Here is a 14,852-nt window from a genome sequence, read left to right on the forward strand (position 1 = left end):
TAGGAAAGCTGTGGACCTGCCTTACCAGAGAATTGCTACACCACTGGATGATCTGCAATGTGAATAGTTAAGAATTAGGCAAACCTGCTGAGTACTTGACATTACATGTTTCCCCCACTATCTGAAATTAAATGTTCCTATAAAACCTTTTATAAGCTGAAAAGCCATAAAGCAAAGAAGCAGTTAAAAAGAAAATCCTCTTCAGATTTGTTTTGGTTAACAAAAATGGATAGTAATGTGGGTCTTTCATAAAAGCAAAGTGGTACAAAGCAAACTTTTGGACAGTGGAGGTAACCTGTCTTCCATTTTCCCAGCCTTGAAGGATAGGTGCTAAGCTGAAAGTACTTGGTTTGGCTGGCAGCTCAGTTAAAATGGCATGTCATTCTTTCTATATGGGATTTTATCGAAGGGATTCCCTTGCAAAGCAGGTTTTTAGCAAGAGTAAAGAAGGCTAGAATAATTAGGTTTTGAAAATAGGTACAGGTATATTATTACACTTCAAATTATTCCTTTTTAAATTATTTTTTAATTAACATATAATGTATTATTTGTGATTCATCAGTCTTAACACCCAGCGCTCACCACAACACATACCCTCCCCAGTTATTCTTACCAGTGGCTCTCTTCGCCTGAAAACCAGACAATGGTTCTCAATAGGCTACCAGTTCTCAATATGCTCCCCCCATTCCTGGTCCCACTTAAATTTCTACTTCTATCATTCCAAAAGTTTTTGTAAATAATGGGGATTAGGGGTGTTTATAATATATAGTGAACATCTTTTTCATGGCAGTGTACTTCCACAACATAATTCAGCTGCAGTAATCTTCTGTTCTATGGCTAGTCCATACTTAGCGTTTCCTGTTAGTTATTGAGTAACTGGGCAGGGGAGCACTGATGAATTAGGAAGGGACATTGAAAAACCTAATGAGACTCCAGTTAACGAAGATTAAGAATAGCTGTTTTCTTGGGGCGCCTGGGTGGATCAGTCAGTTAAGCGTCCAACTCTTGATTTTGGCTCAGGTCATGATCTCAGTTGTGAGATGGAGAGCCTGCTTAAGATGCTCTCTCTGCCCCTCCCCCACCAAAGAAGAACAGCTGTTTTCTTTAAACTGCCGTATTTTCCTTCTTGGATATCATAGAGTAATCATTCCCTTAAAGGATCTTCAAGCTGACCATGAGAAATAATTGAAAATTGTGAAAGAACTCTATGTTCTTGCCATTTGGGATTTTCTGTGCTGCCTCTGTAGTGATGTTCATCTGCTTTTACATTTTAAAGGGAGCATTTGTACACCAATGCAAGAGAACCTTCTTAGGGAGGGTAAGTGTTTGGATACTTCCGATAATAAGTGGAGTTCACCGATGAGAGGTGGGGATTGGGAGGACAAAGAGGAAAACAGCCGAAGAGAAACCATAGATTTCCAGGCTTTCGGCGTGTTCTGTAAAGGTCTAATGGAAAATGGAGGTGTGAAACCTGATGCCTAAGTGAGTTCCTGCTGCCTTTGTGTTTTAAAATTAAAATCTCCAATCTCAGAGTGTGCAGAAAATGCCTTAAACATGAAAGTCTTAAGAAGGAGCTGTGATAGCTGAATATTCAACAGCAAAAAACTGAAAAGAACTGGCTTGGTAATAAGACGCTTGCTAGTTTGAAATGGGAAATGAAGGCCAAGATTATATAAATCTTTGTTCAGTGCCTACCAGCAACATGTCAATGTTTACCCAAAGCCTCTAGCAGGGTTATGCATAATTTATTGCATACATTAATATTGAACATCAAGATGGGGAAGGTCATTCTCACCATCTTAAAGGCTGTACGAAACCTCAAAATACAGGTATGACCTATGCCCAGCGATGATGGAGGGGCTGTTAAGTTAGAACGTTCTTGGATAAGCCAATGGCAGTTAGCATGTACTAACTGAAACACGAGAGGATTTTTAAAACGTGATCCTGGCACCGTAAGAATGCGATAATTAGTATTTGAAACTGGGAAATAAATTGTAGGGATTCCTCTTTCAAAGCGCCAAGGTTCGTATCTTCCATGACATTTCCCAAGATCAAAGGCAAACTGAAAATTGTGACATTACCTGTTGCTGCAATTTCAGGGGAATTACCAAGACATCATAACAAGTGACCTGAATGTGGTAGTGATTTCACATCTACCTGAGTTATAGATGTAATGTGCTGAAATAAGGAAACTAGGCATCGTACTTTAAAGATAAATTTACAACTAGAAAAATAAGATTTCAAAAAGGATTGGTAGCTTGTGGATTTGGCTAATGCTGACCATGTATGTGTAAATAACCTTTATTTAAAGTCTTCAAGGTTCACTGTTGGGTGACAATTAGAAGAATATGGTAATAGAGTTAATAAGAAATAGCCAGGCCTATTTATTATTAAGAAGTAGTTAATATCATTTGTGAAGAAAAATCTTCTGAAAGTAAGACTAATTTAAAACCACAGAGAAAAACAGGAGAGATGGGCCAGTTCATTTCTTCCATGTTGGTGGAGTCTGCAAGAACTTGCTGGAAATAATTTTAAGAACTGCGTATGTGTGAAAATAATTGTGTGGGTGCCTGAAAGCCACTCGTAAAGCTACTTTCTTAAAACAGTCTCTACTACCTCAGCTGGGGACTTTTTTTCTGTATCTGACTATTGATAAAAACCAAAAATAGATTATGAATGGGTTCTTGGTTGGGTTTGAATTCAGTGGAGCTTTCCTCCGTTAGTCCATACATTGCCGAATTTGTACTTCTTGGGAAGTACGTTCTTCTTTCCGCACGTGTTAAGTCACCAGTGGTATGGCTTAGGATGTTCCTTTTTAATTCTGGAAGTCCCAGTTGTCTAGAAGCTAGACATACCTTCCCAGGTTTGTCTTTTTGGTACATGGAAAAGGTTCGCATTCTGAGAGCCACCGTCTCATTTCGAAGTTGAGGAAGCAAGCTCCAAAAGTGTCTCATTTTCCTGGTCTATCCCAGTGGCTTCTCTTGATCCACATGAAAACCAAAGAAATCTTATTCTCATGCCTGGAAGCTTGCGGTGAGGACTCGAATCAGGATCACATTTTATGTTTTCTCTTCCCAGACAGGTGATTCCTAGTGCTTTGTGGAAAATACAGCCTCAGGTCAAAGATTGTGGTCAAGGATTACAGAAATGGTCCTTTCGCTTTTACTTTCTTTACTAATAGATCAACCTTGCTTGCTGTTATTCCATTTCCTCAACCCTTTCGGTGACCTCCTTCAGCTCTTGACCCTACCTCTTTTAACTTTGCCAGGAATAACATTCTTCCACCATCCATTCCATCACCATTTGGACACCCTTAGGTAAATCTTTCCCAGGTAAAAGAGGGAATCAAATGGACTCCAAGTCTGTCGGTAGAACACTGACAGGAAGTGAGCATGCCACCTTGTAGACTACATCTCATTTTTTAGTCATTTCCCATGCTCTTCTGGTCATTTCATCTTGGAAGCTGCTTCTGGACTAGGCCCACAAAGCTTATTTTTCAGTTTTGGATTCTGTTTCAAGTTCCCTTATTTTCTGGCTTTGATAAGAGGGCATCTCATCCCATATTTTGCGGATTGTATACTTTGAGTCTCATTTTCTTTATCTGTAAAATGGGAATAATTAGCTGTGAGGAGTGCATGAAACTCCAGAAACAAAGCTCTAGAGATGCTGTGAGGTGACTAATATGCATTCTTGAGTAGCATCCCTCTTGTTCTGGTTCTTCTTAAAACCCAGCACAGCCCTGAGAAAATAGGAAGTGCAGCTAAAGAGCAATATAAACCAAAAGTAAAAAACCTTTGGGTTTTAAAAACACTACCTTTAGTTGGGTGACCCATTCAGTACAAAGTGAATTCAGGCGCATAATCTTACTTCATCTTTACTGCAGCCCTAGGGGTGCAGGGACACTTCTTTCCATTTTGCAGGGGAAAAAAGCTGAGGCTTAGAAGTTTAACTAGCTTAAAGTAAAAATAAAAATCCCCAAATCTAAAAGCATTTTCAGAAAGATTATACAACTGAGATGTGAGCATTTTTCATTGAACTCTGTCTGGTTCCAGGATTCCTGGGCACCCCAGTCAAAGATTCCAATAGCACTTCTTAATACAATAGGGTTACTTTGTATTCTCAAACTGTCATGACCATGAGGGACTTGGGCTGGGCTAAGCCACCAATTCTAGTTTCAGAATTGATGTGTGGACTCCTCTTGAGCACCAAAGTGCTCTGCCAGCAATTCAACTGTCAAAAATTGGCCGAAACTGTGTTCAAGTCAGGACTGTTACTTAGGTTTTTAATTTCATCTTGAAGGCCCTAGGATGAGTAGATATCCGCCAGATACCTTTGTTGACGTTCTAAGGAATTCGTCTTTCCCGAATCATGGAAACTTCCCTTTACTTAGTGCTTTATAGTCTCTTAGTATGTAGTTTGCCTTATCCTAGGAAAAAAATTAAAATAGAGGGATGGGGGGGGCGCCTGGCTAGCTCAGTCGGTGGAGCATGCAACTTTTGATCTTGGAGTTTTGAGTTCGAGCCCCACGCTGGGTGGAGAGATGACTTAAAAACAAAATCTTTTTTAAAAGATTTAAAATGACAGATGGACCTCATCTATTACAGTATGTGATGCCCTTTTTTCTTTCCTGGACCCCACTGCAACTTCCAACTGCTTTCTCATTCTGCCCATCTTATTTCTATCGCTTTTTCACATCTGACCAAAGAGCTTAAGTCAGTCCACTGATCTCGGAGTATTAAGTCAGAATCCAGTTTCTCTAACTTAACTCTGTATGTATGTTATGACTGCTAAACCCTTATTGAGAAGAGGATTCCTCTTCCAGGGATATTTGCAGGAGTTTTCATTTGCTGCCAGATTCCAGACTTGTAAATCTCTTTGCTTCCCTCCTTCCCCTCATCTGGGTGGGCGAACCCCAGCTTCTCCCTTGTTTCCACCTCAACACTACTGACATTTGGAGCAATAATTGGGAGGCGGGGTGAGCTGGGGCTGTCCTGTGCATTGTAGGATGTTTAGGAACATCCCTGTTCTCTACCTACTTGTTAGTTGTACAAAAGCATGCACGCGTGCACACATCCACCCAATTGCAGCAATCCAAAATGTCTTCGGACACGGGCAAAATTGCTCCATTGGAGAACCGTTGCTTTAGATAAACATTCGACCAAGCCCTCATTTAGCCAGTCAACCTGAGCAAGTCCTAGGTACTAGACATTCTATGGGCAAGTGACAGAAAACTTTTTAAATGGTTAAAATAGCCACCATTTATGAGTATTTGAGTGAAGCATGCTATGAAGTCTTTATATAGTCGCCTTTAATCCTTAAACTCTGTGAGGGGAGTACCCCCTCTTTTACAGATGAGAAGACCATCTCAGATGAATGCACCTGCCTGAGGTCACACGCTGAGGGGCAGAACTGGCGTTCACCCCATTGGTGGGACTCCGAGGCCCTCCTTCACCCCTGCTCTGTACTGCTTCCTTGCCCTCGAGCAGTTTACCTTCCATTGGGATAAGCCTCAGGCCCCCTTCTTTATGAAGCCTTCTCTTGGCCTTTCCAGGGACTCAGAGATCTCTCTGCTGACAGATGCCAGACCACTGTGCCCCAACAGCTGGCTTTGTAGCTCACCAGGTCCTCCCTGTTCCACTTGCCACCTAGAATAGGCTGTCCATGAGGCAGGGAGCCGCATCAAGTCACCTCAAAATCTATTTGGTCAAAGATACTATGCTGTTTGTGGAGCAAACAATGAAGGACTCAGCTGCCTAAAAAAAAAAAACCTATCTTCTGGGTGTTAAGATTTTACTTGAAAAGTTAGGACATCTGCACCTTTCTGAGAAGTCTCATTTTTCTCTGGTTTATCCATTTGACCCTGGTTCCATGAAGGAAGCAGAGGTCTTCAGAAACATGACTTCTAGACCTTGGGAGGGGTTGGGGGCTGCTATCTTACTTTCGCAGGGCATTGTAAGACGTTCTGAGTTCACCGCCCATCATCAAAAAATGGAAAAAGCCACCTAAGTGTGATTCCTCTGTCCCTTTTGCCAGACGGATATCGGGCGTCACAGGGCATGCTGCGGAGCCCTGAGGCCATTTGGAGCTCGCCCCAGCGGGCCTCCTCATCCTTTAGGGCTCGATGTGAACACTGGCCTGATACAGCAAAGCTCCCCGACGGATCTGTCCCTGTATCACTTGGATCTTGAAGAAAGCAGTAGCTCACCTACAAAGGGAGCAGAAACCAGTGTGGAGGGAGTATGCTCCAGACCTTTCCACCTCCTACCCAGAGTTTCAAGAGCAAGCACACCCTCCAGCCTGCACTGCTTAATTTCATCTGAACATAAGAGGGGCGCCTGGGTGGCTCAGTTGGTTAAGCGGCTGCCTTCGGCTCAGGTCATGATCCCAGGGTCCTGGGATCGAGCCCCACGTCAGTCTCCCTGCTCGGTGGAGAGCTTGCTTTTTCCTCTCCCTCTCCCTGCTGTTCTGCCTACTTGTGCTCTCTCTCTCTGTCAAATAAATAAAATCCTTAAAAAAAATCTTTAAAAAAGGTTTTAATTTCATCTGAACATAAGAGCCACCTGGGAGCCTTTTTAGAAGCACTGAGGCCCCGGACCTCACCCTGGGGGGTGGGCGAAGCAGGCCTGTGTGTACTGAGGTGGTGGGGGGTGAGGAGGTGTGGAACCCTCCAAAGCCAGACTTGTGGATTACTGCTTTAAGCTGTAAGCCCGAAACTTCTTTGAAGCCTTGTGTTTAATCTTGATCAATGAGCAATTTGCATTTTCCAAAACAACATCCATATTTGATACTAAAATGACTTAACTCCCCACATGCTCTTCGCAGAGTGAAATCAATGCGCCTAGGTGTTTCTCACCACATACCCCTGGGGTTGGTGCTTTCGTTCGAGGCAGGTGGAATCGAGATCTTTAGGAACCCTTTGTGCTCTCATGGTCTACAAAACTATGTTGTGAGAAGAAATCCTCCAGCTTCACAACAGATGATTTTCCTTGGGCCTCTGGGAACCCCTTCTCATGGGAATCAGCGTGTGGATTTCCCCATGGTCAGGTTCTTCAGGGGCTTCAGGTTCTTCGACGAACTGCCGTTGCTTCTAAACACAAAAGAGGAACAAAAAGCTCTGGACTTGAGTAACAGTCTGTTTTGATCAGGAAAGATGGCACAAATGGGGGAGGACCCTGAAGAGTACAGCAGGGGACAGGAAGCCTGAGCCAAGGAAAGACTTTCTCTCCATCTCAAGTCTTCAGACTTGGGCGGCTTCTGGCCTCTCTCTCCAACGCCTCACTTTCTTTCTATGACTTCATTCCAGAAAGAGTTCCTTCTATGATTGTATTTGATGCTTCCGCCAATCCTATGAAGTGGGGCAGTTCCGCCATTTTGCAGATGAGGGGGGAAACGAAGCTCCCAGGAGGCTCTGATCCCAGAACAGACTGGGGAAGCTGAGCCCACACTGGCCAAGGGGTTGGAACAACCTCCCATGGTGCCAACCCAGAACCTACCTTTTCTCAAAACGTTTCAGCATTTAAAGGCCTCTGAATTCATAGCTTATATGAACTGTGGTCCCCAAAAGTCCCCTGGATGTAAAGTACTTCATAAAAATCCCGGTCCATTCCCTGGTGTTTATAATAACCAGACCCTGCTGGGCATCGGTATATCTTCTTCTAGCACTTGTGGGCACTGCACCGGGGATTCACACACAGTAGCCTATTATCCGCAAGGCCAGCCTGACCCCCTTAGCAGGTACAAAGCCATGCGGTGCCTCTTTTAGGGTGGACTTGATCCCACATTGCTGCCTCCCCTCCTATCATTCCCACAATGCAACCCTGTGCTTTGACATCCTGGGGCCTTATGAGGACTTGGGCCTGTAGACGACTCCTATCCCCACTTACACATCGATACAGAGCTAAAGAACAGCACTGTTCGGAATTGAAGGCAGGCTGGTGGTGTAGTCTTCAGCTTCCAGAATGAACCCAGGTGGTGGGCTGGCCACACGGAGGTGAGTGTGGCCAGCTCCGTGAGTGTAGAGTGGGATCTGTGTATCATTTCAGAAAAGGGGAAGAGACTGGGGAGAGGAAAAAAAAAAATGTGTTAATTCTGAGACTGACCAGGGAGGGGGATCAGAGAAAAGGGTAACCTTCAGTCCAGCAGTCCAGGTATTTGACTGGAGGGCCCAAGACAGACTGTATGGCTCCATAAGGTTTCTGGCCTTGGATGGGGGTCAGGACCAGGGTAAGGACAGGCTGATGACGAGTCCTGCCAGCAGCCCTTTCTGTCAGGGCCAGGTGGACCTGGCCAGGCAGAGGGATGGGACTCTGGGGGTAGCAGATGAAAACTCTGGGCCAGGATGAAGCCTCAGAAGTGTTTCCACCCCCTCATGGTCCCCACTCTTTCCCAGGCCTCTCCTTGCTACCAGCCACCCTTCAGGGTTCCCTCCCACTAGCATTTGTCAGCTGGGCCCAGCGCCTGGCCTGGGGAAACAGACACATAAAAAGGACTCTGTCCTTGGCTAGCTGGGTCCTCCCCTCCCACTCACATCTCCCCTGGGGTTTAGGAAACAGAACTTCAGTGCATTCTTCTAATGCTGATTGAATTCCTTCCTTCTGGGCAGCTTTGTGTGCCCTTGGCACAAAGGAGAAGAAGAGCAGGAAGGGTTTAAAATAGCACCCAACTGGCCAATTTGCGTTGCCAGCACGGGCTAGCTATTATAAACAAGAAAACCCAGGTGACGAAATTTGTCACAACTGTCTTTGGCATGGGCTTCCGTGTGGGTTTGCATTTTTAAGAGCACACATGTCTGTTAGCAGAATGGAAATGAGCACATTAGCTGCAAATTCTGTTGCATGCTCTGGGACCGTTGTGGGGCGTGGTTGCACTTCGGACTGCAACGTGTTTCAGTGTCCAAATAAAATGTGGTTGTCATCCATTCCTGGCCTCGGGTCCCCTCAGGTGACTTGTGACTTGTGATCATCAGGTGCTGTTGGAATCAGCTATTTCTAGGAACCGGAAAGTGGGACTGCCATAGAAGGAAGCCACTTCCTGGAGTTTTTCTTAAAGGCATGGTAGACAAAATCTAGACATGGCTCCGTCAGGCCAGAGTCTCCTGATTGCAAATAAACTCTTTACTGTGGACCCACAGCACTCCTAGAGAGTTCCTCCCCAGACTTTTGAGAGGGCCAATGTCATGAATACAGAGCACTTATTTGTAAAGGAAGTTTTAAATCACTTTATTAGTTATTACATCTGTTCTAACAAGAAGAGAACGGTGCGCCATCCTGGGATGAGGATGCTTGGCCATCCACTAGATTGACTCAGTAAGTAGCGAGTGAGTAGCTCAGTTCTGTGTCTCAGCAAAATGACAGGTAGACAGTTGGGGGCCTTCCGGGTGGCTTGGGAATGACTGACTGAACGTCAGTTGCACAGATGCCAAGGATCTACGATAGTGTTGTTGCCAAACCAAGCATCTTGACTTGGGATGGATGAGAACAGGATTGCGACACTCGAGCAGTCACTTTTGTTCCCTGCGCCTGGAGAGGAAAAAATGTACCTTATCAGGATTCTAGAGCCTGGCTGATCCTTGCATTTGAGTGCTGCTTCAGATGGCAAAGCATTTCACAGCTATTATCTTCCTCTTTGAGGCCAAGAGGGCAGATTTTGAATGGATGAGAAAAGCACCAGCATGTGAGGAGCCTTTCTGCTCAGATCACATAATTATTAGTTAGTCGAAGCCGGAATTAGAAACTCCAGCCTTCTCTTTTACATGCTGCTGCCTCTTTGTTACACGGCTCTAATTTTCCCCACACCTTCTCCTGGCAAACTCAGCCGGCGGGAGCCACTAGCCATGGATGGCCGTCGAAAGTCCACCATTAAGAGCTTCATCTCAGCTGCTTAACACAGGAGAGTCAATTACAGTTCAGATGCTCCTGGAAGGAAGGATCTAAGTCGGGGATTGGCGCACTTTCTCCGCAAAGGGCCAGATAGTATTTTAGGTTTTGCTGGCCATGTGTCCCGTCGTGCCTCCTCAACCCCCCTCCCCCAGAAGCGTGAAAGTGGCCAAAGCCTACACAACAAAGGAACAAGTCCCTATTTATGGACACTGACATTTGAATTGTATGACTGCTGATGTCACAAAATATTATTCTTTTTTTTTTAAGAATTTCACACCGTTTCAGGGTGCGAAAACTCCTCTTAGCTCATAGGCCATGCAAAGGCAGGCAAGGGCCAGACCTCTGCTCTAAGGTGCCTCGGGCCAGTGGCTGTACTTGGCGGGGTAAAGGCTCAGATGAAAGCACGAGGTGGGGAAACCACAGGAGACCCCCTAGCGCCCCAGGCAGGGAGGCGGGGTGCAGGCCGGTGCTGCCCCCCCCGCAGGCTGGCCCTCGCTGTCTTGCCGCCGGCTCCTGGGCCCATCTGGAAGGAAGCTACCCACTGTGCGGCCACTGCATCCGGGGCACTCGCTGCAGCTTCTCGGGCCTCACAGGAGCTGTGGCTCTGACGCTGGCGGCCACCGGCAAGCCGAGGGTGAGCCCGCTGCGTCCACCCCCCGCGCGCGCGGCCCAGCTGCACCCACAGTCAGCTGTCTCCTCTCGCTCCATCCGCTGTGGGGGTCCTTGCCTCGCCGTAATGAGGCTGAAAGGTCACATTGCTCCATGTTGCTGTGACGTTTGAGGGGTTTCGCTGTTGATTTGTTGTTTTTAAAAAGACGCGGGCACGTCCACCTGCCACGGGGTAGGTAGCAGGTAGAAGATGCTGGTGTCCTAAAAGCACTTCCTCTTATGACCTCATCTGGTTCTCCCGAGTAGAGTGAATAAGGAGATGTAATTAGCACCATTTTACAGATGGAAAAACTGAGGCTCAGAGCACTAAAATGACTTTCCCAACGCAAAGCAGGAGAGCATCCTGAGTCCAAAGCCCTGCTTTTGGCACACCAGGGTGCCTCTAGGGGGTAAGTGTGCAGAGAAGGGCTCCTGCAGGGACCAGGAGCCTCACCCTGACTCAGACCCCTCCAGCCTCAGCCTCCCCTCTGTCTCACTGTGAGCCCTTAGACCTGGCAGCCCCTTTGTGATTCTTCTGCAGCTTTGCCTGGGGGTGGAAATGGGTGGAAATGGGCTTCCATCTTCTGGCAGTGCCTGCTCCATCCCAAGACCCTGTGATCATGACCTGAACCGAAGGCAGATGCTTAACCGACTGACCCACCCAGGCGCCCCTCCCAGAGAGACTTTTATTGTTCTTTGTTCTTATATACTTATGAGTTTATTGTCTGACCTGCAGTCAGCACTCAAAGATTTCCATGTGCATGAACAAATGAATGAATGAGTTAATGTCTCTCACCTTCAGACGCCCGGAGGAAGCCGAGATAAGATCCTCCAAGTTTAGCTTTCAATGCAGTAATCCACAAGGGCTTTCTGAATTTAGTCAAATTGAATCAGCACATAATAAGGTTGCAAGGGAGCATTCAAAGGGCCTGGCACTCTGCACACATTCACCTCATCCTCATGACCATCCACAGTGGGCACCCTCATCATCCATGGCTTGGGGCAAGGGGGTGGCGGTGAGGATTTGGACCCCGGTCTCGCGGATCCCACACAGTTCTCACTGGCTCCTTATGGGCGCTACATTGTGGGTAAAGGAGGCTCCATAATTACCTAAAGACAAAGCCTGGGCCCCATGAGGAGTGCTGAGGAAGGAAGGAGCCCAGCCCCCACCCCACCCCCACCCCCAGCGCCTAGCAGGTCAGCAGGCTAGCAGGTCAGCACAGTGCCCGGCAGCACTGGGGGCTGGGCTTCTCCCTGCAGGCTGCATGCCTGGGGCTGGAATTCTAATACTCTTCATTGGCAGCCAGTGTAGGCAGGTGCAAAAAACTGATCTGACAATAGGCCTTCCCTCAGAAGTACACGGCTATGGACAGATGTGATGGGGGCCCAATATAAGGGACACTGACTGCTTACCGCGCAGCCTGAGCTTGAAATCCTGCCATCGGAACTACATCCCTTGGTGTGTTACTGCTTCTGGTTTTCAAGAGAGACCTCCTATTAAAAATGCATTTTATAAAAAAGAAACTGGATGTGAATATTTGTGGGAGGGAGCCCAGAGCAGGGGGAGATGGGGAAAACCACCGTACTGTGCCAGGCCGGACCTCCGCACCAGGCCTTTGCCACCAGATGAGAGATGCCGGACTCAGCCCCATCTTTGCCCTACTTGCTGTTGAGTGGAGGGGACAGAGGAGTAGTATGGGGCCCAAACCCCCCACACACACACACAACACACTGCTCACAGCTTGCTTCTCGAGTCTCCCCAGTGCCGACCACAGCTTCCTCCTCCTCTTTGCCCCCCCACCCCAGCAGTCACCCCACCCAGCTCCTGCCCCCGCCCCTTCCCCCAGGGGCAGTTCAGTTCCTCCGCCAATACCCACCCTTCTCAGAAGGCAGCAAGCGAGCGAAAAATAAGATATTTTTGTCCCGTTGCCCATACTTTACCTTATTGAAGATTTGAAGTCAAAAGCTAGCGAGTGGCCCTGCAGGGAAGCCATCCGATCTCCGAGACAGCACAGCCCGAGAGTTCCAAGCCCTGTGTCCTCAGGTGAGGTAAGTAGTTGGGCTCCAAGTCCCTGGTCCCCGACCCCTGCTCCAGGCAGCCGAAGCTTCCCTTGGCGCTGTTTCTAGCTCCTCCCTTTCAGGTTGGGTTGCAAAGCCAGGCTTCAGGCTAAGGAATCTGTCCCTGGGGTGACTTCCAGGCTGTGTGGCCGGCTGGGAGGCGGCTATCCCTGGTCTTCAGGGCGACCCCGGTTTTCACCGTGAGGAAGGCTGACTCACTCACCCTCGGCCTGCTTCCCCCCAGGTGGGCCCGCTCCTATAGAGCCCATAGGCCCCGGATGCGCCAACAGCACCTGGGGACCTGTTAGAAGCGCAGATCCTCAAGTCCCACCCCAGGGGGACTGACTTGGAAGCCATGGAGGTGGGCCCAGCGACCTGTGCTTTAACAAGCCTCCTGGTAATTCGGAGGCACCTCAAGTTTGAAAAACTAGATCAGGGCGCCTGGGTGGCTCAGTCGGTTAAGCGACTGCCTTCGGCTCAGGTCATGATCCTGGAGTCCCAGGATCGAGTCCCGCATCGGGCTCCTTGCTCGGCAGGGGGTCTGCTTCTCCCTCTGACCCTCCCCCCTCTCATGTGCTCTCTCTCTCTCATTCTCTCTCTCAAATAAATAAATAAAATCTTTAAAAAAAAAGAAAGAAAAACTAGATCAGCAGTCCTCAAGAGTTTGCGTGGCCTGCCCGCCCTTACCTGGGGACAAAGTGCTGATCGCACCTCCGCTCCAGTTCTCATTACCTTATTTTGTAAGCGTTATCTATTTACGTACATACTGCATTTTCCGTACAAGGTAAAACGTCCACAAAGACGATTTAGAAGGGTGCAGTCAAGACGAAATCAACAGTATTTGTAAAGGTCTTGCTATTCTCCGGTCGGTCAGGCAACAGTCAGCACCAGCGCCTATGGATGTGGGGTCCTAGCTCGCGTGGTCTTCCGGGCCCTTCCGGACTTGGCCCTCTCTCGGTCGGATCTGCTTGAAGCGCTGTGGCTTGTACCTCATAAGCTGCTCGCAACGAGCTCATGCCGCTGTGAGAAAAGTCGGCCCTGCCACCCAGGGGCTGCTCACCCCGCTTTCCAGATCACGGTTCTCTCCCGTCCCAGGCTCCCTTTCAAAGATGGTCACTTTCCGAGAGGTACTTTAATGGGGTGTCGAGAACGGAATCTCTCCGTTCCCTTCAGCATGCCCACGGCGGTTGCCCCAATCTGCAGACCCCGCTTCTCCCTCAGGGGTCAGGGGCCAGAGTTCACAGGCATTCGACGTTGATAATGCGGCCCAGCTTTCTCTTCCCTTGAAGGCAAACGTTGATCTAAACAGACAGTATTTCCTTCCCTGGACCCCATGGAGGACCTTCCACAGCCCCTGGAATGTGTGCACCCCGCTCTGCAGACCCCGCCCAGACTGAACACAGCGCTCCTCCTCTTTCCCGAAAAGCCCCCAAGGAGGCCTCTGAGGAGACGTCATCCGTCCCGAGGGCCCGCGGGGAGCGGCAGGGTCCACCGCGGGAAGGCTGCGCCCACCGGGGGGGCGGGGGCGGGGCCTCCTTCCCGGGGGCGGGGCCTCCCTCCCGGGGGCGGGGCCCAGCTGGCGACCGACGCAGAGGGAGGGGCGGCTGCCTCGCTGGCTTCCGGGCGGCGTTTCCGAAATCTCATTTCCTGCCCCCGTTCCGAGGCAGGTGTTTGTTTGTAAATACGGCTCCGGTTGCTCTTCCGGTCGTGCGAGGCGCTAGTTTTTCCCTCCGGCTGTGGCACGGTCAGCAGCCAGCCCCCAGCCGGCATCAGCTGCGTGGCAGGGGCGCCTCCCTGGGCCAGCCGCAGCCCAGAGTCGTGGGACGCGCCGTCCGGCTGGGGTGCCCCCGGGGAGCGGGGCGTATTCCCGCGGGCGGGTCAGCCGCCCGCGGGGCTTTGGTTGCGTTGCGCACGGAACGCACACGGGGCCCCACCCAGGAAGAGCGACGCGAAAACAAGCCAGGCCCGTGCACTTCCTGGGGACCCGGCCCCACGGGGCATGAGAGTAGCGGGGTACAGACTCGGGCCACGGGGAAGCGGGCAGAAAGCTGCTCACGTGAAAGCCAAAACGTCAAATCCAGCAACTTCTATTTTTTATTTATTTTTTTTTAAAGATTGTATTTATTTATTTGAGACAGAGAGAATGAGAGAGAAATAACACATGAGAGGGGATAGGATCAGAGGGCGAAGCAGACTCCCTGCCGAGCAGGGAGCCCGACGTGGGACTCGATCCCGGGACTCCAGGATCATGACCTGAGCCGAAGGCAG

At 48.9% G+C, this 14,852-nt stretch overlaps 1 long non-coding RNA gene across 1 annotated transcript in view; it reads left to right on the top strand.

The window, feature by feature from the left end:
• The first annotated feature begins 12,396 nt into the window (after positions 1 to 12,396).
• LOC118004471 overlaps positions 12,397 to 14,852 on the top strand; it is a 15,322-nt gene continuing 12,866 nt past the window's right edge. Inside the window, exon 1 of the long non-coding RNA XR_004677589.1 lies at positions 12,397 to 12,575. This is a non-coding gene — a long non-coding RNA (uncharacterized LOC118004471). The remainder of the gene's footprint in view (positions 12,576 to 14,852) is intronic.

This window comes from Mirounga leonina, unplaced genomic scaffold, assembly GCF_011800145.1.
Source record: "Mirounga leonina isolate KUSES-001 unplaced genomic scaffold, KU_Mleo_1.0 Mir_93, whole genome shotgun sequence".
NCBI classification, from domain to species: domain Eukaryota; kingdom Metazoa; phylum Chordata; class Mammalia; order Carnivora; family Phocidae; genus Mirounga; species Mirounga leonina.